The following is a 26,563-nucleotide window of genomic DNA, read 5'->3' on the forward strand; positions in this document are numbered from 1 at the left end:
CCCAAGGCATCGTGTTGAGGCTGCCATTATCCTACACATTATGCAAAGACCCAGCTTCTAAAGAAGGCGCTAATGTTGGAAAACAAGGGCCGCGGTGGCTCGGTGGGTTAGGACGCTGAGCTTGTCGATCAGATGGTCGGCAGTTTGGCGGGTCGAATCCCGAGTGTTGCGTAACAGAGTGAGCGCCTGTTACTCGTCCCAGCTTCTGCCAACCTAGCAGTTTGAAAGCACGTAAAAATGCAAGTAGAAAAATAGGAACCACTACGGTGGGAAGGTAACAGTGTTCCGTGCGCCTTTGGTGTCTAGTCATGCCGGCCACATGACCACGGAGACGTCCTCGGACAAGCGCTGGCTCTTCGGCTTTGAAATGGAGATGAGCACCGGCCCCTAGAGTTGGAAACAACTAGCACGCATGTGCGGGGGAACCTTTACCTTTACCTAATGTTGGAAAAGATGGAAGGAAAGATGAGAGGACAACCAGCAGCAAGGTGGATGGACACCATTATAATGGTGATGAGTGCATTATTGAAAGACCAGATTAGGGCCAGATCGATCATGGAGAAAATCTATGTGATTGCTAAAAGACAATGTGCATTTGATGGCAATAATCAACCAAGATCATACTTCATGTTAAATAGCGGGTTCTTTGGTGCAGGAATGAAGACGCTGAGTACAGGATAACTCATACTTTATTTCATGCTGGAACTGTACTGAAACAAAAGCTGCAAACAGCTGCAATATATATAGTCTAGACCCTAGGCGGCAGCCAATATGTTTGAATCAACCATTGCCGCCTAGGGATAGCCAATTACAGTACAGGAGACTGGTAGTCTGGGTTGCTGGAGAGCCGTTAGCTGCTCCAGCAAGCCACGTGGTGTATCATGAGAGCCCAGTACATAACACTTCAGTAGCACTTAAACTCACAGAAAATCCAAAGGCTAAACTAAGAAACACACTTATTTTGGCAAGAAAAAATATGTCCACATAATCACCATAACTATCAGTCAAGGGAGGCTTTACCATCAATATTCTAACTCAGAGGTCCCCAATCTTTTGGTCACCAGGGACCAGTTCTGTGGAGAAAGGTTTTTCCACGGACCCGAGAGTGCATGGTTTTGTTGCTGCCTGCATCCCACGGATGGGGCTTTGCTTGTTTGTGCGGACCAGTTGCTGGAATGCCACGGCCTGGTGCTGGTCTGCAGACTGGAGGTTGGGGCCCCTTGGTTCTTCATTATAGCATCAAGGGCCACAATTGCCAAATGATGATGTGCTTTTGGTTTCCACCAAGATTTGTGCCTTCTTGCTATAGTGCCACCCGTAAAAGAGCCTCTAGCGAAAATGCTCCGATACGTTGCGTGACATCATGTGACGTTGCAAGTTTGACATGTCTGAAGTCCTCTACCCCCTTTCTACAGGTACCCAGGCTCTTCCCCTCTACAGTCACTCATTGGGTGTCTCAGTGTCCATCGTTCTGGACGTCAGTCAACTATGGTCTCTTAGAGCACCTCTATTTGCCCATTTCAGGTCACCTCCTCTGTCACTGGCTTGCCCACTCTGGTGAGTTTGCCTCTGTCATGTCTGGCACCTCCTCTGGTCACTCACTCGCCAATTCATCTGGGTCAGCTCTCCTCTGCTGTCTCCTTTCCCCTTTTGGGATTCCAGCCAATTCCCCTCAAAAGTCTTCCCGCCAAAGCCTGACGGAACCTCTTTTTTCCTATCTTTTCCTCCCTCAGTGGAAGCTCCAGGGCTATTCTAACTAAAAATTTTAACTCCTCAATTTCTAAACTTGTTTGAGATAAATGCCCCTCCCCCCCACCACCTCACCTTTTGGATTCCAGCCCATTTTCCCACCAAAACCTGAGAGAAACCCTCCTCCCCTTCTCTCCCTTCCCCTCCCTCAGCTGAAGCTCCAGGCCTCCCCTCACTACATTAATATTATTTATATATAAAAATAAGAACAGAAGTCTAGTATGCTATAGACTGCCAATTTCAAGCACAATCTATACTGTATTTTCAATGAGGCTGAGGTGCTAAATAGATTCCACAGACACTTTTAGAAAATAAAATGTGGATGGGTGCAGTTGAATGCCTTCTCAAGATGAGTGTTTTGTCAGATCTATCATGATGGCTATTTTATGTAATATCACAAAATGATGATAGATTCATCTGACTCTCCCACTCAACCTTTCTTTCCAATATATCAGATGTGCCCAGTGCTTTTTTTGTAAAAGAAAAAGGTGCCGGAACTCACACATGTCATACAACCCGCCTTGCCTACCCTACAAGATTCCATCCAAAAAAGGTGCCGGAACTCCGTTCTGAGCGTTCTATGAGAAAAAAAGCCCTGGATGTGCCCATTCTAAAGGTTTTATCTATTGCCCAGTTTTTATAATTTCTGGCTTTTTTATGAAATGCTTGTTGGTGAATTTGGAAATCCTGATAAATAATAATCTAGGAAACAAAGATTTCATTGGCTGGATTCTCATGTCTGTGGAATTAACTGACCAAATCCTAGTCTATTGAGCAAACTTATGTACCCGGTAGTTAATTTATGCTTCTGAACCAATAACATTGGCTTTCAATAAATATTGGTTAAAATAACAATGTGTGCAGTGTGAATACATCTATAGTGTGAAATTTAACTTTTATCTCCGTGTTTTATCGTTTCCCTCAGATCATATCATTCCTGATGGTCATCTCTTCATAATTTTTCAGATAGTAATAATTCAGGTCCTGTGGTCTCAAAAGTCCTAAATATGTATTTTCAAACAATCCCTTTCCTTCATCTTCCTTTTATTTTTTCTACGTTCAATAGAAATCATGACTATTTAGTCTTCAGACTCCCCAAATATATATTTTTTCACCAAATGAGAATAGTTTTAAGGTTAACATTGGAGGAAAGTAACTTAAAGAATATATTATTACTCTTGAGACCCAGTTTGCTGTAATAGTTAAGACATCTGGCTACCAACTGGGGGACGGTGAATTCTAGTCCAATCCTAGACATGAAGCTAGCTTGGTGACCTGGGGCCAGTCACCCTCTCTCAGTCCTAGGAAGGGAACATGGCAAACCATTTCTGAAAAATCTTGCAAAGAAAATTGCAGAGATTTTTCCTGACAGTCTCCAAGAATCAGATATGATTAAACAAAAGAAAAAAAAATTAAGAAAAAAATCTTAATGATGCATAAAATAACATGGAGGAGTCATCTCCTGAATGCTCTCTTTAAATTACACACTTTTCTGTTCCACCCTAGGCCCTCCAGCAAAACTGAAGTCTGTTTAATTTCAATGCTGCTTATAAACCCACATTCTGTCTGTTTTATCTATATCTATCTATCTATCTAGGGACATGGTGGCTCAGTGGGTTAGGACGCTGAGCTTGTCGATCAGAAGGTCGGCAGTTTGGCGGGTCGAATCCAGAGTGCCGCGTAACAGAGTGAGCACCTGTTACTTGTCCCAGCTTCTGCCAACCTAGCAGTTCGAAAGCACGTAAAAATGCAAGTAGAAAAATAAGGACCACTACGGTGGGAAGGTAACAGCATTCCGTGCACCTTTGGCGTCTAGTCATGCCGGCCACATGACCACGGAGACGTCCTCGGGCAAGACGTCCTCTTTGGCTTTGAAATAGAGATGAGCACCGGCCCCTAGAGTTGGAAACGACTAGCATGCATGTGCGGGGGAACCTTTACCTTTTTATCTATCTATCTATCTATCTATCTATCTATCTATCTATCTATCTATCTAAGGATAAGTCATCGCACCAGGCTATTTTAATGAGGGGAAATTCAAGAAATAGAATTCTTTCTTTATACTGAGAAAAATTATTTTATAAATTTGTTGACTAGTGGTAAGGAAAAATTTAAGAAACATAACTATTATGAGGCAGATTGATATGTAGAGTTCTTAGTCCCTACTTCTGAGTTATTTTTACAGAATGTTTTTATAAGTATTACACTTATTAAAGGAGGCTTATAAATAAACCATACAGAGGCAACAAATCATTATAACCACAGAGGAAAGAATGTAGAAATACAGCTACATAGAAGCATAAATAACACTCAATTTCTGCTTCTGTCTTCAACATTCAGTTGTGTAGTTAACCAAACAGACCAGACAATGTAACATTAATTAAAAAGTTGGATGTCTACCCAGCCGATAAGTAAATCAAACACCACCCATCCCCAATGTTTAAGTCCTATATTTTGAAGAACATAACTATCTTAATAAAATAATAGACACATTTTACATGCCATTTGCATATATTAGACTTTCCTTTACCTGTATTCTGCCTCTTAACATCTGGACAGGACATAAGGTAATTGCCAGGCCATTATATTAGTGTCAGTGATAAAATGGCATGGGTCCAGGTTATCTGAGGAACTGTCTCACCCCAATGGGACTAGCCCATGCCACCTATGCTGGCAGAAGGGGCATGCTGGGGACTTTTTCCTCAAGCCACAAACTGACCACTTGTGAGCTGTTATGGATGGAGCATTTACTACACAGTAACAAATGAACATATCTGCATTTTACAGGAGTGCAGATTCCAGCTGATTGTTAAGGAACCCTCACTTAACAAGAAGAGCTGTTGGAACCCATATCCTTAGAGGTGTTCTCCTCTTCCATTGCATATGCACTAGCAGAAGCTGGAAAACCATCTTTGGTAGGATGTCTGTGGAGATTCTCAATCATCCAAGGCCGATTATCAGACAGCCAGAACATGCAAAGTTGAAATCAGGAAAGCAAAGGCTAAGAATGAACAAAGACTTGCAACAGAAATCAAAGATAATAAAAAAAGTTTCTTCCAACATATTAACAACAAGAAAAAGTCAAGGAAACTGACTAAAGAAAGAAGATGGCAAGGAAATAACAGGCAACAGGGATAAAGCAGAGCTGCTTAACTCATATTTTGCATCAGTCTTCACACACAAAAAAAAACTATAGCCCAACATACCAAAAAAAAAACCACTGCAAAAGTCACGTTATTCAGAGCACCAAAGGAAAGGATGAGAAACAATGGTTAGAAACTGATCAAAGAGAGAAGCAACCTGGAATTGTCCTCACTGACAACCTTATTGTCAGTGAGGACAATTAACCAGTGGAACAGCTTGCCTCCAGAAATCGTGGGCGCTCCATCACTGGAGATTTTTAAGAAGAGACTAGACCAGGGGTAGGCAACCTTGGCTCTTTTATGACTCATGGACTTCAACTCCCACAGCTGACTCAGGAATTCTGGGAGTTGAAGTCCATGAGTCATAAAAGAGCCAAGGTTGCCTACCCCTGGACTAGACAATCACTTGTCTGAGATGATATAGGTTCTCCAGCTTGAGCAGAGGACTGGACTAGAAGTCCTCCAAGGTCCCTTCCAGATTCTATTCTATTCTGTTCTGTTCTGTTCTGTTCTATTCTATTCTTGTCCCAAAGGCGCTTTCTCCAAAGGCAATTTGACTTTTTTGGGTCTTTTTCCTTTGAAAACATGTTACTTCTCATCCAAGAAACTTCTTCACAAAAAACAACAACAACAAAACCCCAAGACAGTCCAGTAGCCATTTGAAAAAAGCACCTTTGTGACAACCGTGACCTGGATGATTGAGAATCTCCATAGACATTCTGGCATATTCACTGAAAAAGCTTCTTGGATGAGAGGTGAAACATTTTCAAAGGAAAAACAAAACAAAACCAAGGAAGTCCAATTGCCTTGTGGAAAAAAGCACCTTAGGCCTCTGGGAAGATGATTTAGTTTGGATCCTTGCCCTGAGCAGAGGTTGGAGCCACTGACCTCAGTGCCCCCAAACCAAGTGTAGGTTTTTATGTTGATTATATTGATTTACTTAGCTGCTTTTATAATGCACAGGTTATAGGTTCTGAATGCCTTCAGGATTTTTAGGACTCTTCAAGAAAAAGTAGCTTTCCAGTGTTATTGTTTTACAGAGACCAGCCCTCAGAACTGTCCAAACCAAGCTGGCATTAAAGAAAACCTGAAAAGGGAAGACTTTTGGATTTATCCAACAGCACAGCCTAATCCTGTCTAGTGTCCACTTTAAATTTGAGGGCTATAGTTCCTAGAATTCTCAGTGTGGACCCCAAAGACAATGTTAGCGGAACCTTGGGAAATCATATAATTCCAAAAACTAATTGGGAAACCATATAATTCCAAAAACTAATGGAGAGCATAGTTGGAGAAAGCAACATTAGATTCTGGTGCATGAACAAATTCTGGCTCTCGGCTGAGAAAACTTTCTGTTCCTCGGGCCTTGTGTGTCAAAACCATTCAACTAGCTATCCTGACTTGACCATCTTTCAGCTTTGAAACAAAAATCAGCTATACCCCAAACCAGTGACCTGTTTCAGCATTGCAATTGTTTTCTTCTTCTTCAGATGTATTAGTTTACTGTATTTAATTTAATTTAATTTAATTTAATTTAATTTATTAATATTTCTATACCGCCCTTCTCCCGAAGGACTCAGGGCGGTGTACAGGGCAAGAATAAAACACAAAGCTACAAAAATTAAAAAGTAATTAAATACATGCCCATAAAAAATAATAAATACATTAATAAAACCCCAATAAAATGATAGTAAAAACCCCACCAATCCCCCCTCAGGCCAGGCCGGCTTGTTCGAACAGGTATGTTTTCAGATCGCGGCGAAAGGAGCGAAGATCGGGCGCCGTCCGGAGCTCAACCGGTAACTGGTTCCATAGCTCCAGGGCGCCCACAGAGAAAGACCTCCCCCTGGGGGCCACCAATCTACATTCTCTGACCGGTGGCACCCTGAGGAGGCCCTCTCTGTGGGAACGCACAGGGCGGAGGGAAGTTGACGCCGGCAGCAGGTGTTCCCTGAGGTATATTTATATCTGACCTTTCTCAGGAAATAAGGGACGTGGTGGCTCAGTGGGTTAGGATGCTGAGCTTGTCGATCAGAAGATCGGCAGTTTGGCAGGTCGAATCCTGAGTGCCGCGTAGCAGAGTGAGCGCCTGTTACTCGTCCCAGCTTCTGCCAACCTAGCAGTTCGAAAGCACGTAAAAATGCAAGTAGAAAAATAGGGACCACCACGGTGGGAAGGTAACAGCGTTCCGTGTGCCTTTGGCATCTAGTCATGCCGGCCACATGACCACGGAGATGTCCTCGGACAAGCGCTGGCTCTTCGGCTTTGAAACAGAGATGAGCACCGGCCCCTAGAATCGGAAACGACTAGCACGCATGTGCGGGGGAACCTTTACCTTACCTATCAGAGTTACTCGTTAAAAAATGGAGGTTTAAATCTGGACCTTTCCTATCTGGAAATGCAAACACCTTTGATAATTTCTCCTTTTCTTGAATTATATTTCTTTGGGAGTCTTTACTCAGGGTTTCTCTCACACACCATTTCAGTCATGATGTTCCCAATCCATTCCAGTATGGATTGAAATCCAGAGAAATGACAATGGATAGTATACCTATACACAAGCAAAAAATAATAGATAGAAGCTAACCTAGGGATTTGAGGGTCATCTCTCTTTCCCAACGCAGATGGGAAAGACCTGTTGTAATAGGAATAAAACGAAGGAAAATCCCAATGGTAGCTGACTCAATTCCTGATGGAAAATCGGGCTATACAGTAAATTGAATAAGTTCATATCACAGGAAAATGTGCTGGTTTTCTTCTCACTGTATGTTTCTGTTCCTTTATCCAAAGCAGAGTAATAATTTTATACTCGCTCACTTTATAGCCCACTTGAATGGCAGATCTCACTATGAATCAGCCAAAACTGGCACAGCTCAGTTGTCATCCTGTTCACCAGCCAATAGGACAGGGCAACGTAAGAATAAGCAGGAAATGTGCACTTAAAATAATTTGATTGTTACAGACGCATAGCAATTGCATTGCATATGCAAATCTGCAACTTTGTAATATTTGCGTAATTTATTTAAATGGTGGTTTGACTTTTATACAATGGAAATCAGTAATTAGGCAGTACTGAGACTCTAAAGCATGTTTTGATATCTAGATGTAGAACTCAAGGATCATTTCTTTGTTTATGGTGTATTTTTCCTCAAATGTCTTGCTTAGTTACCATATTCCCCATTCAAAAAGCTTGTCTCCTGAGACTTTTGCATAAACTATTAGCTTTTGTGTTTTAATGCTGCTTCAAGTGCCACTGGAAATATATTTTTTGCTTTGACTTTTTCCTTGTGTGACATTAATATTGCAAGTCTCTTTTGGGCTATGAATAGAGGTACAAGAATTGCAGAATTTTTCCCAATGGAAATAAAAATGGAAAACCTGCTATGATTCTATACATGTTCTTTAGTATAACCAATATAAGTTTGTTTAATCAATATGGGTTTGTTTCTTTCAAACACAGGAAACTAATTATAGTTAATTAAGTACCAGGGAGCCCAGATCAACTCATGATAACTAATCCTGTTTATGTGCCCTTCTTCATTATCTTTCATTCTTCAGTCTTGCCAAGTGTAGTCATTTAGTGTGAATTTCTATTTGTTGATTATTGTATCACATCAAGGGGCAATTAATATTTATTTGGTTGAGGATGAATAGATTTTTCTTGCTGTCCATGGAACTCTTAGTAACTATCTACAAATTCCTAATTAAAAGAGGTTGTCTCTTCTTTCCACCCCCTTTCACAGTGTCTAGCTTTCACAGCCTTAGTATTTCCACTGAAGAAGAAAAAAACCCAATGTTTTAATTGTTCTAATATTTAGTTTTCTTATTTATCTAAACTGTGCTATAGCCAAAGACCCAGAGAAAAAGAAACTTTATTTATTGTGAACCAAATATTAAAAATTGAAAAAATAGGGTACATAAAATCTATGAATATGTTTATCCAAGTAAGTGTTAAATATCAAACAGCAGTAGGGAAAAAGCAGGATTTGGTGACCTTTCTGGAGATCATGGGCAAAGTTTCAGTCAAGAGAAGGAAATGTTCTTCCTCTAAAGCTATCATTGCTGTTAATTAAGAGGGGAACTATTAAATCTACTTGGCAAGCTGAGTAGAAAGAACACTAGTGAAGCCCATTTGAGACCAATTCAGTTTTCCACAATGGGCAGAGACCTAGTTAATCTTACACTGGCATACTGTTAAATCTCCCTTACAGCAATGAAGATGACAGAACATTGAATTTAGCAGATGTGAGGGCTTTCCTGTGAATTGGGTATAAAATATTGGCCACATAACTGTTTAGAGAGACCCTATACAGATATATCTTTCACAAAATAGAGAAAGTATTTAGACTTTTCTGGATTTTGTTATCAAAACTGAGCCCATTCTTTCCGTTCTCTCAGATTTCTCTCAGAGCAAATAAAGGTCAAATATTGACCTGATAAAAGCTATAACATTTTTATGTCCAGTTCTATAACCATTTTCCATGATGGCAAAAATTTATCTGGGAAGCCAGATCTGGAAAGACAAAAAGCTGTCAACAAATCTGTGCCAAAATTTCAAGCGACAGAGTTATATTCAAATTTCTATAAAATTGAAGTCTAGATTCCAATCTCAGTAGAGAAGTGAGTGCACATTAGGGAAAGTTCAACAAGGCTTGTAGAAATTTGGACTGAGCAGCTTCAAAAGGGGTTAAGTCATGTTAATTAGTTATCTGCATGCTATGTATCAACTGACTGTTGATGTGTTCTCTGAATATTTGAACTATTGTTTGAACATAATTATTATAGTTGCAGTTGATGTAGTTTCCAGGCTTTACCTCATAGGTAGGTATGAAGCACTTAGGCAAATTCATAACAAATACAAGAACTAATAAACCATATTTATTTTTTTAAAAAATAGGAAGCCATACCAAAGAATTTCAGCACCTAAAGTAATTAAAGAATAAGCTGTATATATTCAAACCACAATCAAGTCCTCTTATGTTTCATTTTTCTTCCTATTCTTCTTGGCATTATCTTTAAGTAGGCTAGCTTGTTTCCATCTAGCCTTCAATTTTGTAACTATCTGAACTGGATGTCTCAAAGGTGATTTTTTTCACGAGGCAATTTGACTTTTTTTGTTTTTCTTTGAAGATGTTTCAATTCTCAAAGAAGAAAACAATAAACGAAGAACGTAGTCATTCCATATGTTACAGGAATATCGGAAAAGCTCAGGGGGATCTTCAGCCAACACAACATATCTACACACTTCAAACCCAAGAATACACTAAGGCAGAAGCTTGTCCACCCCAAGGAGAAAACACCCTGACACAACCTGAGCAACGTGGTATAGGTAGTACAATGCAGTGAGCCATGTGCAGATCTGTACATTAGGGAAACAAAAGAACCACCTCATAAACACATGGCACAACATAGGAGAACAAACACATCAGAACAAGATTCAGCAGTCCATCTGCATTTAAAATACAAAGGCCATTCTTTTGAAGACAGCAAAGTCCACAATCTGGACAGAGAGGACTGCTGATTTGAAAGAGGGGTCAAAGAGACCATCTATGTCAAAACTGAACAGCCCTCTCTCAATGGAGGGGGAGGGATCAGACTACACCTATCTCCAGTCTACAACAAAGTCCTTTCAGCAGTTCCAAGAAGACTCCACACCCATTTGCACTACTCAGGTGACCCTGATGACACAGATAAGCCTCCAGAGGCATCAACGACTCGCTAAAAGAGTGCAAATGACCAACTGTTTGTAATGAGTATGAATCCTTCCATTCCCCACCATCCAGTCAGAGCTGAAGAAGCTTCTTGGATGAGAAGTGAAATGTTTTCAAAGAAAAGCAAGAAAGTCCAGTTGCCTTGTATAAAAAGCACCTTTGGGACAACCAGGACCTGGAGGGTTTGCTTCAAGAGTCCTGATAAAATGATACTATTTGATTTAGCGCACCAACTCTGCCAACTCATATTTGCCAGGAAGACACCATGGGAGATAGGTGATCCCTCAAACAACTGGATGGTATGCTTTATAGGTTGCAACAGCATCTTGAAACAGATTTGATAGCAAATTGGTGTCACATGGACATACAGAGGTATGCTCATCACTGCCTGCGCTGCTGTATTCTGATCAGTTTAAGCTTCTGAACGGTTTTCAAAGGCAGACCCATGTAGAGCACACTGCATGAGTCAAGGATAAGGATAATAACAAGGATCAGAATGGTATGCTCGGAACTTCCATGGAAAACCAGTTGGCCAGCACCAGATAGCACCTTGCCTAGGAACAGTCTAGATTTATAGAAACAGATCTCAACAGTGTCTTTTGTCTTTTATCATCTACCAGAAAACCTATCAATAATCCTAGGGCCATTTTTTAAAATATTGCCATCATTGAAGTAGTCAATTTTTAATTTGATCGCCAGAAACAGGCTGTTGGAGAAATTCTGTATTGATTAGTGGAGTTTTTATTTTGTTATTGCAAAATTACATGAAAATAATCAAATGCAAAAAGTCCTTTGTGCCTTCTTAGGGTATCACAGAGTCCCTTTTTTTCAAAAGGGAGTGAAACTAAGATGCATCTTGGTTCCTCTCTATCAGCCATGCAAGGTAAAGCAGACTAAGAAACCAATGCCATAGAGATCAGAACCACTTTTATTGTAATAGCTATAGCAACAGAATCTTGCAAATCTGAACGTGCTTTCCTGTCTCTCACTTTATCTTTGTGTGAACAAGGGAGGGACTTGTCTGAGAAGTTTTCTTATTTTCTTGGCCCAGACTCAAGTCCTTCGAATCTCACTGTTGCCTTAACAGAATAACAGAAGAACAGACTTGGAAGGGACCTTGGAGATCTTCTAGTTCAGGGGTGTCAAACTGCTGGCCCACGGGCAGGATGCATCACATGGAAGCCGTGCCCATCCCATTGCCGGCAATGGCAAAACAGTCCCAATACGCTGTGCGACATCATGTGACGTCGTGAGTTTCACATGTCTGTTCTAGTTCAACCCCCTGCTCAAGCAGGAGATCCTACCATTCCAGATAAGTGGCTGATTAGTCTCTTCTTAAAAGCCTCCAATGATGAAGAACCCACAACTTCTGAAGGCAAGCTGTTCCACTGGTTAATTGTTCTCAATGTTAGGAAATTTGTCCTTAGTTCTAGGTTGCTTCTCTCCTTGATTAGTTGCCATCCATTGTTTCTTGTTCTGTCCTCTGGTGCTTTGGAAAATAGGTTGATCCCCTCTTCTTTGTGGCAGCCCCTCCACTATTGGAACACTGCTATCATTTCACTTCTAGTCCTTCTTTTCACTAAACTAGACAAACTCAATTCCTGCAACTGTTCTTTGTATGTTTTAGCCTCCATCCCTCTAATCATATTTGTTGGTCTTTTCTGCACTCTTTCCAAAGTCTCTACATCTTTTTTTATAAGTGACTAGATGCAGTATTGTAAGTGTGGCCTTACTAAGGCTTTATAAAGCAATACTAATACTTCATGTGATCTTATTTATTTATTTATTATTGGGATTTATATGCCACCCTATCTCCCGAAGGACTCAGGGTGGCTAACAACAATAACATACAATAATACAGAAGTTAAAAGAAAAATTAAATTAAAAATTAAATTAATAGCTCTGTAGAATAAATTAAAATTAAAATAAGTTAAAAATTAAAGTTAAAAATTAAAAACATAATTAAAATCCCTGTCAGTCCAGGTCAGCCTGGTGGAAAAGGAGTGTTTTGAGGCCGCGGCGAAAGGACTGGAGATCTGGGGCCATCCGAAGCTCAGGGGGGAGCTGGTTCCATAGGGCTGGCGCTCCCACAGAGAAGGCCCTCCCCCTGGGGGTCGCCAGCCGACATTGTCTAGCCGCTGGTACCCTGAGGAGGCCTTCTCTGTGTGAGCGCACTGGGCGATGGGAAGTCGTTCCCGGCAGCAGATGGTCCTGCAAGTATCCCAGGCCTAAGCCATGTAGTGTTTTAAAGGTAAGTACCAGCATCTTAAATCTCACCCGGAAGACAACCGATAACCAATGCAGCTCACGCAGGAGGGGTGTAATATGGGAGTATCGGGGTGCTCCCATCACTACCCGCACGGCCGTACTCTGCACCAGTTGAAGCCTCCAGGTGGTCTTCAAGGGCAGCCCCATGTAGAGAGCATTGCAGTAATCTATACGGGAGGTAATGAGTGCGTGGGTGACTGTACGTAGGGCATCTCGGTCCAGAAAGGGGCGCAACTGGCGTACCAGGCAAACCTGGGCAAATGCCCCCCTAGCCACGACTCCAATATAATCTTCAAAACTGAGTAGTGAATCCAGGAGGACGCCTAGATTGCGTGCTCTATCAACGGGAGGTAACACCTCTCCTCCCATAAACAAAGATGGAACCTCTTGGACTAAACGAGATGCCGGTACGTAAAGCCACTCAGTCTTGGCCGGGTTGAGCCGGAGCCTGTTCTTCCCCATCCAAATCTGTACCGCTTCCAGGCAACGGGACATCACATCGAGGGCATCACTGGGTTGGTTCGGGGTGGAGATGAAAAGCTGGGTATCGTCAGCATATTGATGATACCTCACCCCGAGGCCACGGATGATCTCACCCAGCGGCCTCATATAGATGTTGAACAGGAGAGGCGAGAGTACCGACCCCTGCGGCACCCCACAACTAAGGGGCCTAGGGGTTGACCTCTGCCCCCTGCCAACACCGTCTGTGAATGGCCCAAGAGGTAGGAGGAGAACCACCGTAAAACGGTGCCTCCCACTCCTAACCCCTCAAGACATCGCAGCAAGATACCATGGTCGATGGTATCAAAAGCTGCTGAGAGATCTAATAGGACCAGGACAGAGGAATAACCCCTATCTCGGGCCCACCAGAGATCATTCACCAGTGCGACCAATGCCATCTCCGTGCTATACCCAGGCCTGAAACCTGATTGGTACGGATCCAGATATTCAGTTTCCTCCAGGACCAAAGGGAGCTGCCGTGCCACCACGGTCTCAACAACCTTCGCAAGAAAGCGAAGGTTGGAGACAGGACGAAAGTTATTTAAAATAGCTGGATCCAATGCAGGTTTCTTGAGGAGGGGCCTTACCACCGCCTCTTTCAAGGTGGCAGGGAAGTACCCTTCACTCAGTGAGGCATTAATAACTGCTAGGAGCCAGCCTCGTGTAACCTCCTGAGACGCATAGACCAGCCAGGAGGGACATGGGTCCAACAGACATGTGGCAGCACTTAATTTCCCCATGATCCTGTCCACTTCATCGGAGTCACAGGATCAAACTCTTCCCAAATGTTCTCGGCCAAACCCATCATTTTCCTCTCGTCAGATACTGCCCAGTCAGAGTCCAGACCTCTGCCTCTTCGAAATCCTGCCTGTACTTCTGGTAGTTCTTGATCCACATACTGCTGGAGTCTAGCTTGTAGGATTTTAAGCATAACTTTACTAGCATGAGAAATGAGTGCAATGGTGTGATAATTTGAACATTCTTTGGCACTGCCTTTCAACAACAGCCCGAATCTGAGCAATCTTGTCCACCAGATATTTACTAAATTCCTTGGCCCGTCCTCGTAAGGGGTCCTCTCCTGTCCCTTGATTTAAAAGGGAGCGGGTCACCCTAAACAAGGCGGCCGGGTGGTTATCTGCGGATGCAATGAGGGTGGTGAACTAAGCACGCTTTGCCACCTCAATTGCCACAAGATAAGATCTAGAAAAGGATCTTAACTGTGTTCGGTCAGACTCGGACCGACTGGTTCTCCAAATGCTCTCTAGGCCCCTTCTCCGGCGTTTCATCTTCTGCAGGTCCTTGGAAAAACCAAGGAGCAAGCCGGGACCTGCGCCGGGTCAGAGGGCGCAAAGGCACAACGCGGTCGAGAGCCTCCGAAGCAGCCCGTTGCCAGGCATTAACTAAGGACTCGACCAGGCTGTGGGAGAGGGAGGTAGGAATCAATCCAAGCGCCGTCTGGAACCTATCTGGGTCCATCAGGCGCCTGGGGCGGAACCACCTGGTCGGTTCCGCCTCCCGGCAGCGGGGGAATGACGTGACGGAGGCCCAGCTGCAGGAGATAATGGTCTGTCCATGAAAGAGGTTGAGATGTTGGAGTAACCCCCCCCAGACCATTAAGCCACTGCCCAGAGATAAAAATAAGATCAGGTGTGTTTCCCCCCTCGTGAGTTGGGTCCTGAATAATTTGGGTCAGGTCCATGGCCATCATGGAAGCCACGAACTCTCAGGCCACCTCCGATGCACCGCCCAGGGAAGGCAGATTAAAATCTCCCAGAACCATAAGTCTGGGAAATTCAATCTTGATTCTATCCCTATATTAATGCAGCTTAGGACTGCATTGGCAACACACTGTTGTCTCATATTTAAGTAATTGTCCAGTAGGACTCCAATATGGCTCTTCATCCTGTCCTTCAAGGCCCCACTCTTCTTTTAAGCATCTATACTAAACTTTGGGTCAAATCTTGATAAAATCTGAGTTTTACCTCTCAATTTGGCCAACAAACCTGATGCTGATAATACAGCTATCCTCACTAAATGGAAGTAGGGCTTAAGCCACAGTGTTCAAGCTCTTGGTCTCTATCATAGAAAGAAAAGCCTAGTCACCAGCTATAGCTGTGATTTTCTCCCAGAGGCCTCTCATTCATGATTATTCTGGGAGAATCAAAGGTTCTTCTTATGAATGCTACTTTTGAAACCTCTGTGATCTGAAAAGAACCATCTGGGCCTGCAAAACTACATAACATATACAAAGAACATGGAGAGAAATACACCATTGATTTACTTTATTTCCCCCTTGTGAAAATTAGAAGTGAGAAAATTGTTACTTTTCCAAGACCTGTAGCAGCTCCTTCCCTCTGGAATGAGTTCTCTCTCAGATCCAAGTGGGTTCCATCATGATTACATTCCAGAGGGCCTTAAAATCCTGAGTGTTCTGCTAGGTCCTGGGTTAAGATAGCTGGAGCCTCACATTGCATATTACTGGTCTATGTTTTGTGTTGTCAGTTGGATTTGACATCTTGTTCTTTCCCCTCTTTTCTTAGTTTGCATGATTTTACTCATATTATATTACTTTTCTGTTTATTGTATTGTGAACTACCTGGAATTGTTCTGGAATAAAGTGGCACCTACTGTAATTGATTAAAATAAATAAACCTTTTGTGATCTTGTCTAGATTTGACACAGCTTTCTTCTCCATCATGTCCATTTTCCATCTCTGAGCTCAAGAAAACAAAAATAGTTAACCACCTTCAATTCCTTGTAATCAATTCTAAGTTCACTAACCCTGCCAGGTGTTTTCATTTTTGTCTTCTGAATATTTAGGGTTATGTTTCATTTCCACTTTTACTTTCATAAGTAAATAGAATAGGACAATTAAATGTAAATAGAAAAGCAGGGATTCCAAACCAATTGAAGAGTAAAATAAAACCATTTTTCCTGTGTTGAGCCCATAAGGAGAAATGACATAAACAGATAGTGAAATTTCTTCTGGGAGTGTTAATCAGAACAGTTGTTAACTTTTCAACTATCCTTTTTGTTCTGCTTGTAAGCAAAGTTTAATTTGTAGAATGGAACAGTTGAAGCACTTTTATTATCTAAATGTTGCTCTAGATTAACACACTGCCAAGAAGGCAGCTTTGTAACAGAATAACGTTAATGAACTGTGGAGGTCAGCTTTAACTATATCTGCGTATTCCTCAAAATTATGCCCCTCCGGGGCATGTTGTACTTTGACAATAAAGGTTTATTATTTATTATTATTCTATTCCTCAGTTCCTCTCAAGTGGATTGAAAGAGACTTGCCAATAGCTTTTGTACCCTCAGAAGATTATGAGTTAGGACTGTGCAGGCCTCTTTTTTCAGCATGACAGAGATCATGATGATGTGTCATTGTGAAATGCTTCTCACCGACAGTAAACACAGTCATTCACTTTGTTCATTGACAAGTAGCTTCTGGGCATCAGGAGAAGCTGCTTCCATTGATGCAGAAGAGCTGATCAGCCCAGCTGAAAGCTCTGGATAGGGGTAATGACTTAATCCTCTGAAATGTTTCATCACATCAGGGTAGAGTGACATGTCTGTGAGATGAATTGACAGTCATCCACAGAGACCTACTAGTTAGTTCTCTCTAGCTAAGTCATTCAATCATATCTTGCCGAAGCTGCTACAGGTCTTGGAAAAGTAACAATTTTCTCACTTCTAATTTTCACAAGGGGGAAATAAAGTAAATCAATGGTGTATTTCTCTCCATGTTCTTTGTATATGTTATGTGTCTTTATTAATTTGCAGAACAAGAAGACATCAGCCTGAGCATTTGTAACATGAGGAAGTTGACTGGGTATTCATCTATCATTGTTCCTGCTTTAAAAGACCCACAGAGAGCTATGAAGTTGGCATGCTATCATGTCATCCATTTTGTACTACATGCTTTTCTAATGCCTAATGCCTTGTACTAATTGTTGAAACTGACGAGAAAAGTGATAAGATTTAAACTGGATACTTTTTAGGCTGCAGAAATTCAAATTCATTGTAGGGATGTATTCATACCTCCCCCATTTCCACACCACTGTACGGCAAGTAATCCTTGACTTGCAACAGTTTGTTTATTGACCGTTCAAAGATGATGACTAGATGACAGCAAAAATTTGTAGTTTTCTCTATCTATTGCTTCCCATCCAGAAACATTTTGGCTTTTACAGCCCAGTTTTAGTATCCTAATATTTGGTAAAGTACAAAGAGAACTGAATCTCTTCTTAGAGCTCATCATTTTTTCATTGTCTTTTGCCAAGAAAAAACTCTTTTGGTTTTACATTATTTATTATATTTATTTATTCATTAGATTTTTATCCTGCCTTTTATTATTTTTATAAACAACTTAAAAGTGGTGAACATACATAATACTCCTTTGTTCTCACATTTTCCCCACAACAAAAACCCTGTGAAATGGGTTGGGCTGAGAGAGAGTGATGGGCCCAAAGCCACCCAGCTGCTTTTCATGCCTAAGGCAGGACTAGAACTCACAGTTTCGTGGTGATTGACCCAAAGTCACCCAGCTGACTTTCATACCTGGTTTCTCAGCCAACACCTTAATCACTATAGCAAATTGGTTCTCGATATGAAGTTTTCATATATAAACAGGGCAATTCATAAATAATAGGTACCATATATATGGAGGACCATAGTAAGAAGAAGTATGATACATCAATATTCCAGAATTTGTATTGGTTTTTGCTATAGAGCAAATAACTACACTCTTTTCTTTTCTTTTTTCTTTTTTTTTACAACTGACATGGCAGTCTGAGAAGAAAAATGGTGGGCTTTGCTCCTGTAATCTTCTCAAAACAATAAAGGCTTAGGGGTTTATCTGAGTTGTCCTTAAGGAGGTGTTTGCATTTCTATTTCTTTCTCATTTTAACTCTTCTTCCAGTCTGAACAGAATCTGGGCATGACAATATGAACAATTGTGCACCTGCCCATGTTCTTCAAGACGTCCTTTAATTATGTAGCACAGAATCAGTGAATCAATTAATAATGTATCACCCACATATTGCTTAAATCTACACCCCACTCCCGCACACAGTCTGACATCAGTTAATTTGTGCGTGCAACCCCCAAATTAGTTTTGTCAAGGATGGTCGCTAAGTAGCATGAGAATTAAGAGGGGAAATCAAATACCTTTAGCTCTGTAACAGAGGTCTCTGTCTGCTTTTAACTCTGCAGAAATATTATTACTTTGATCTTCATAAGACATGGATGCCACTACAATGCTTGGTTCAGAAAATGGCATGTCTAGTACTGTAGCTATAGTTTGACTACAGTTGCCCAAAGTTTAACACACATATAATTTGAAACTTTTGAAAAGAGCAGATGCTCTATAACATGGCTTCTGACATTAAAATAGTAATTAATAGAGTAGAGTAGAGTAGAGTAGAATAGAATAGAATAGAATAAAATAGAATAGAATAGAATAGAATAGAATAGAATAGAATAGAATAGAATAGAATAGAATAGAATAGAATAGAATAGAATAGAATAGAATAGAATTCTTTATTGGCAAGAATTCTTTATTGGACACACAAGGAATTTGTCTCTGGTGCATAAGCTCTCAATGTACATACAAGCAACAAGTGATAAATCATAATCATAATACAATCATCATAAATCATAAGATGCAACACTGAGTGATAGTCATACTGTAAGATACCAAATAAAAGCAATCAACATAGATCACAAGATACAAACAACCAAGTGATAATCATAAGATGCTAAAGGAATAGATGAGAAGGATAATAGTAATACAGCCCTACTACATGGTTTGATATCCTAGAGCAGGGGTGTTAAACTCGCAACGTCACGTGACGTCTTGCTACGTCTTGTGACTTTTTTTGCCATTGCTGGCAATGGGGTGGGCGCAGTTTCGCTATCATGCATCCGGCCCATGGGCCAGCAGTTTGACACCCCTGTCCTAGAGCATAAGACAGTGTTGTGGGCAGGGCTTTTTTTCTCATAGAACGGTCAGAACGGAATTCTGGCACCTTTTTTTGGATGGAACCTTGTAGGGTAGGCAAGGCGGGTTGTATGACGTGTGAGTTCCGGCACCTTTTTCTTTTACAAAAAAAGCACTGGTTGTGGGAATTAGTTTTTTTTTTAGTCGAGTGAGGGCATGGGGAGAAAAACTGTCTTTGTGTCTAGTTGTTTTGGCGTTTAATGCCCCATAGTGTCATCTTGAGGGGAATAGTTGAAATAGTTTATGTCCAGGATGTGAGGGGTCTGTAGATATTTTCACAGCCTTCTTTTCTGATTTGGCAGGTTGGCTCCATCACCCAAGGGACTGATACTGGAAATTCAAGGAAGAAAGATTCATAGGCTTATTGCATTTTCTGAGAAACAGAGGCTCACTGTTGTTTCCTGTTTGAAGCAGGAAAATGCCTTGTTTTGCCCAGGGGTTAGTACATTAAAGCAAGACATTAACCTGTGTCCCCTGCTCTTCTGTCCTGAAGAAAAGAGCATTATCACTAAATCCTGCAGTGTGCTAGTAGACAGGAAAGACAGAATAATCCTAACACAGTTGTCATGGTGGGTAATCTGAATTTCTTTGGCTTGATTCTGAAATCGTTCACCATGCCTCTGTTCTTATTCAGCATCGTAGTATGTCACTGGAAACTTTCCCCTCTTGTTTTGTTTCTAGGGGTTTGGTTACCATTTCTGTTCCTCATGTCGCTGCTGCTTAAATATTACCTTCTCTTTCTTTTATTTATTTATTGGCTGCTTCTGCCAACTATTAACTCTTTTCAGATCCTCCTATTGGATCTGTGGGGCTTGCGGTTTCTCTGCTGTTGTGGAATTATCCCTTATCTACTCCCTTGGAAAAAAAATCCTTTCCCATTCTCTCTCTCTCTCTCTCTCTCTCTCTCTCTCTCTCTCTCTCTCTCTCTCTCTCTCTCTCTCTCTCCCCCCCCTCTCTCTCTCTCTCTGTGTGTGTGTGTGTGTGTGTGTTCCTATCTCAGACATTTTCCCCTTCATCCAGCCCCACACCTCCTATTTCCTGCCTGATTGTTCTCCTTTAGATGTTTCATTGCCAACTGAGATTCACTATGCCAAAGGCTGAACTGCTCTTCATTGCTTTCAAGCCTCCCTCTTCTCATTTACTGTCAACAACAAAACTTTCAGCCATGGTGACATGCACAAATCCTTGGTTTTATCTTCGATTCCTCCCTGCCCTTTGTCTGCATATCCAGTTTGTTGCCAAGGCATATTGTAGATGGAAATGTACTCCCCCTTAAAGATCACTTACACAGCTTATGGGTGCTTTTTTGGCATAGCTTTCTTGACGAAGAAGCTACAGGCATCCTCAGCTCATAATCTTCTACTAACTTTGGGAAATGTACCACCTCTTTTAAGGTCTGGCTGCAATGATTCATCCTTAAGTTCAACCATTTCTGACCTGGTGGGCTTCAAATGCTATCCTCTCATTATCACCCACCCACTGGCTTGGCTTATGATCATGCTAGCTGAGGGTGAAGGAAATTGTATTTTAACTTATGTGGTTGCCACTAGCTTGGGGAATAACAGAGTTGGAAGGGACATTGGAGGTCTTCTAGTCCAACCCCTGCTTAAAATAGGAGATTCTATACTATTCTATCTCTTCTTTAAAACCTCCAGTGATGGAGCACTCACAACTTCTGGAGGCAAGACTACTTTAGTTATATTCAGATAAGATTACTAAAATCAATGACAAATAGTAATGAATAATTTTTGCTGTAAAAACAAGCCAAATTATTAACTGGTGCTGTCTACTAAAATATATTATATGAATATTAATGGTTCTCAGTTTTTGGGTGGCTGGAATGACATCTTTCTTTTGTAAAAAAAAAGATAGTTTTTATTAAAAAATTGTACACAGATAATAAGAGAGATGTTGAAAGAAAAGAAAGTAAAATATAAAATAAATAATAATAAAAATAAAAATGGAAGAAAAAAATAGAAAAAAGAAAATGAAATAAAAGAACAGAAAACATGGTTTCTGTGTTTCTCTCTGTATGTTTGTTTTAAAGAAATGGCTACTAATCTTCCTTTCAGCAGTTCTACATATAATTCTAATCAAAACTCTTTCTCAAACCTTTCATCATAATTTCCCTGTTTCTACAACATATTCATTCTAATTGTCAATGTATCTAAAATCAAATAAAATCATCAAAACCATAAGTCACAATATCCATAAGACAGACATGTCAAACACAAGGCCCGGGGGCCAGATCCGGCCCGCAAAGTGGTTTCATGTGGCCCCCGAAGCCATCCTGGAAACAGTGAGGGAACGGTCCCCGCTGCCTTGGCCCTGGCCCAGAGACCCTCTTTCTGCCAGAGACCCCCAGATCTGTACCACTCCTGCCCAGGCCCCCATAGGCACCTTGATGCCAATGATGTAGAGCTGGCCATGCCCACCCAGTAGGCCATACGCACTCCAGCTGCACCCACCCAGTAGGCCACGCCCACCCTGGCCATACCCACCCAGCCCCCCCCCGAGGGCAACCACAATGCTGATGTGGCCCTCAATGAAATTGAGTTTGACACCACTGCCATAGGAGGTTTCTAATTGTTGATAAATGTTTACAATACCCCTTTTTGATTAGAGGAAGGCCATCATAGACATTCATCAATAATGTTATCAAGTCAATTTGTCATCTCAGCAAGTTCTGTCATTTTCACCAACCCACCATTCCTCCACAGTATTGATGGTGGACTGGAATGACATCTCCTCCAGAAAATGTGACATTTACGAATTCTCCTGCACTTGTCATTTTGGTGTAAATTGAGAGTTTGGAGTGAGTTTTACCATCTAGAACAATTGTTTACATACAAAGCAGATTACCTATGCCATGGAATTACCTTGATTCTAGCAACATGCTCCATAGAGAGCTGCCTTGAAAGAATGAAGAAAATAGTCAACTGCTTGCAAAAGCCGTTTGGCCACAATGAGATAAGCCAAGAGCTGGCAGTTCTCAGGACAGAGATGTCAGTTATGTCAACAACTAACAATCATTTGGCATCAAGTCCACGAGGTGCAAAATAAAGAGTCCACTAAAATATAGGAAGAGTGGGTTTAAACTGCATTTTCATGCTGACAGAAGGCATTCAATTTTCAACTGTGGCTTCATTCTACTTTGCAATAAAGATTCTTATCTAACTGTGCCATGCTTGATAGTAAAGTTAAGCCATGTGAAGTCAGGAGACTGAAACTTATCCTTGAGACCTGATTTGGTGAGCCCAACAGTTGAGGTTGGTTAGTATTTCTTTTTTCAGTGGTGCCTCCATAATTCTAAATATGTTTTCCAAAGAAAATATAGTGAGGAGTTTTTGTTTGTTTTGTTTCAATCTATGCATTGCTAAAAGTTAATTTGCAATAGGATATCATCTTGAAATAATGAGATTTGTAAGACATTTAGGAGGCAGAAACATATACAAATTAAAAGGTTAGCACAAGCTCTAAACAGTACTTCACAAGATTTTCCTCCCAAATTTCCTTTCCTTTGAATACAATTGTGAGATTAAATAAATTGGATAACTAAATTAATTTAATTAGAAATTTTTGAAGACTTACTATACAGGTAGTCCTTGACTTACAACAATTATTTGGTGACCATTCAAAGTTACAGTGACCCTGAAAAAAGTGACTTATGACTATTTTTTACACTTATGACCATTGCTTATCAAAATCTTGATGCTTGCCAACTGGTTCATATTTATGATGGTTGCAGTGTCCTAGGATCATATGATCACCTTTTGCAACCTTCCAACCAGCAAAATCAATGGGGAAGCCAAATTCGGTTGACAACATTGTTACTAACTTAACAGCTGCAGTAATTCGCTTAACAACTGTGGCAAGAAAGGTTGTAAAATGGGACAAATCTCACTTAACAACTGTCTTCCATAGCAACAGAAATTTTGGACTCAGTTGTGGTTGTAAATCAAGGACTACTTGTACAAAACTATATAAGACAGGATGGCAATTCAGATTCCATGGCTCTATAAATCTCCCAGATTATGACTTTGGAACCCCCAGATTAAGTAAGAATTAACTTTTTAATTGAAAAGTTGAAAACAAATGATACAGCCAAAGATCATAAAGTTTTGGGGTTTCTACCTGAAATCATACAAGACTAGTACTTCCTCAGGATTTTATTTATTTATTTTTACATCACTTTTGGGGGTGGGGGGAAGGAACCCCATGGATTCTAAATACCTTTTCTTTCTTCACAAATACATCTTTTAGTTTAGATGATGACTCACAATAAGCCATAATTTGGTGTTTCATTTTAGTTTATTTATTTAATTAAATTTCTATACCGCCCTATTCCCGAAGGACTCAGGGCGGTTTACAGGGCAGCATAAAATACAATATAAAAATAATATAGAATTAAAATACATTAAATTAGTTAAGCCCAATTAAAACAACATTTAAAAAAGCTAAAACCCCTTCAGTCCAGGCCTGATAGATCGAAAAACCAGGTTTTCAGGTCCCGGTGAAATGAACGCAGATCGGGGGCGGTCCTAAGTTCCACGGGTAAATCATTTCAGAGGGCAGGCGCGCCCACAGAGAACGCTCTTCCCCTAGGAATAACCTGCCGGCATTCCCTAACCGGCGGTATCCTGAGAAGGCCCTCCCTGTGGGAGCGCACGGGACGAAGGGAGCTTGATGCCGGCAGCAGGTGTTCCCTCAGATAACCTGGACCCAAGCCATTAAGGGCTTTATAGGTCATCACCAGCACCTTGAATCTCACCCGAAGGGCAACCGGAAGCCAATGCAGCTTGCGGAGTAGAGGTGTTACATGGGAGTATTGGGAAGCCCCCATCACAACTCGTGCGGCCGCATTCTGCACCAGTTGAAGTCTCCGAGTGGTCCTCAAGTTTAGAGTGCAAACTGAATCAGCCACTATGGGTTGATTGTAAATTTTGGTTTAGGGCATAGTGTAGTATTCGATACCAACTACTGCTGCTTATTCGGTAAACCACAATTAAAACAAGCTGTATGTTACCATGATACCATTCAGTCAAGACACAAAGAGTCTCTCTTTGCACCTTAGCTTGTGAGGTTTAATGAAGTTCATTAGAGAAAGCCTCTATAGATGTGCTCTTTCCAGATATGCTCTTTTCTGTTATTTTTCAACTGCCAAGAAAAAAAAACAACATTTTTATTCTTTCCTATTTCTAGTGTATTTTAGATTTCAGACTCAGCTCCATATACATTTACTGCTGAAGAAACACTTATGCCAGTAAGTATCATGATTTGGCTACTTTTATTTTAACTTTGTTTTTTTTTAAAAAAACACGTCTTTCATTGTCTTTATGCTGAATGAATAAATATTGGTTCCACTAAATTGCTTTGTAAAACATTGGCCCTCCCACTCTTGGCTAAAATGCTATATTATTTCCAGTCTTTATAATTGCAACTCTTCTCTGCCCTTCTCCTATCATGTTTCTCACTGCTGTCCAAAAGTGTAGCACTAAAATTGCCATTATTGTTGACACCATCTGATCTGTTGTTTGTGTATATCTCAGGGAAGAGCTTCAGTGCTTCCAGTTGATAACAAATGCAGTTTTAAAGGCACAGGCACTTCTAAGATGCATCAACAGAAATACAATTTCTAAATCAGTGGGAATAATATTTTTACTTAATTTATGTAGGTAAGGTCTGGCTCTGGGCTTTCAATTTAAGAAGGATTCAAATTATAACAAATTCCTAGAAAAGCAGTGAAAATCACTGCAGAACTGTAAGCTAAGTTTAAGAAAAGGAATGGAAGTAATTGGAATATTGTGCCTTGAGAGGTGAATTATGATTTTTGTTGTTATTCAGTTGCTATGTCAACTCTGACTCTTTGCAACCCCATGGACCATAGCCAGCTCCCCCATCCTCCATTGTCTTGTGGAGTTTGCCTAAATTTAAGTTATTGCATTGATAACCTTACCCATCTCATCCCCTGCCGTCCACTTCTCCTTTTGTCTTCCGTCTTTCCCAACATCAAGGTATTTTCCAATTATCCTCTCTTCTCATTAGGTGGCCAAAGTATTTGAGCTTCAGCTTCAATATTTGTCCTTCCAAAGAACATAGCACTCTTGAAATACCACACAGGCATTAGTTAAGATCTGTTGCCTATTGCTCCAGAATGCAGGACAAAGAATGATACGTTTAAATTTTAGCACCAAAGAATCAAACTGAATGTTAGGAGGAAAAAACTTCCCAACAGTACAGACGATTCAATAGAGGAATCAGTTACTCAGAAAGATAGGTTGGTCTCTTTCTCTGAAAGAGCTCCAGCAGAGACCGAGCAGCTATAGATCAATGACGCTTTAATTTAGATACCTGGACCCAGCAGGAGACTGGACTTGATCACTTAAATAGCCCCTTTCAACTCAGAAGGCTTGGCTTTAAAGGACCAGAGAGAAAGATCTATGTCAGTTTTCCACAAGAGGAGCATTTAATAATAGAATAAACTCTCCCCTCTAACTTATATAGATCAAAACCTGGCTTACTTTGCTATTTCCTGGTGGATGTCAGCATTTTTAGATCTTGTGCAGTCTTGATGGATGCTCTTCTAACACATTAGAGGGAAAATCCTATGTTTGGAAAATGCCCAGGATGGGGGGAAAAAAAGAAGAATTTTGCTTTATTTCAGCAGTGGAAACACACTTCTGAAGGATTCTGTCAAAATATTCTTTTTCTTTCTTTCTGAGACTCTTCAGCAAGTTGTCTTCTGCTTCTCATGCCATTATTTAGTTTATTTTGAGATGCACTATTTTCAAGACAAATATATTACATCTTCATCACTGGAACTTCTATCATTCAGGACTGTTTTATGAGAAGATAGTTACCCTATAAACTAGCCATCTGCTGCTGATTGAAGAAGGAGGTAGGAATGTCAGGTAAAGGAGAAAAAAAAATGGAAGAATGGGTAGGCTTACCAATCCTTTTTAGAACAGGTCACTTTGCTTGATGATGAATAAATGTTATTCCCTTAAAAATCATCATTTGTATCACAGTTCTTCTTTCAAGATTCTGTTTCCAGATACTGTTTCCATATGTTTTGAATTTATGCAGCTGCTGCTGTTCATCAGATTAAAAAAAAGGCTTTTGATCAGAACGAAACTGAAGCTAACGTAACATTCTTTATTTTCTCCTTCCTAAGTTTATGGGCATGTGTA

This window comes from Vipera berus (genome assembly GCF_964194415.1).
Source record: "Vipera berus genome assembly, chromosome: 2".
Lineage (NCBI taxonomy): Eukaryota > Metazoa > Chordata > Lepidosauria > Squamata > Viperidae > Vipera > Vipera berus.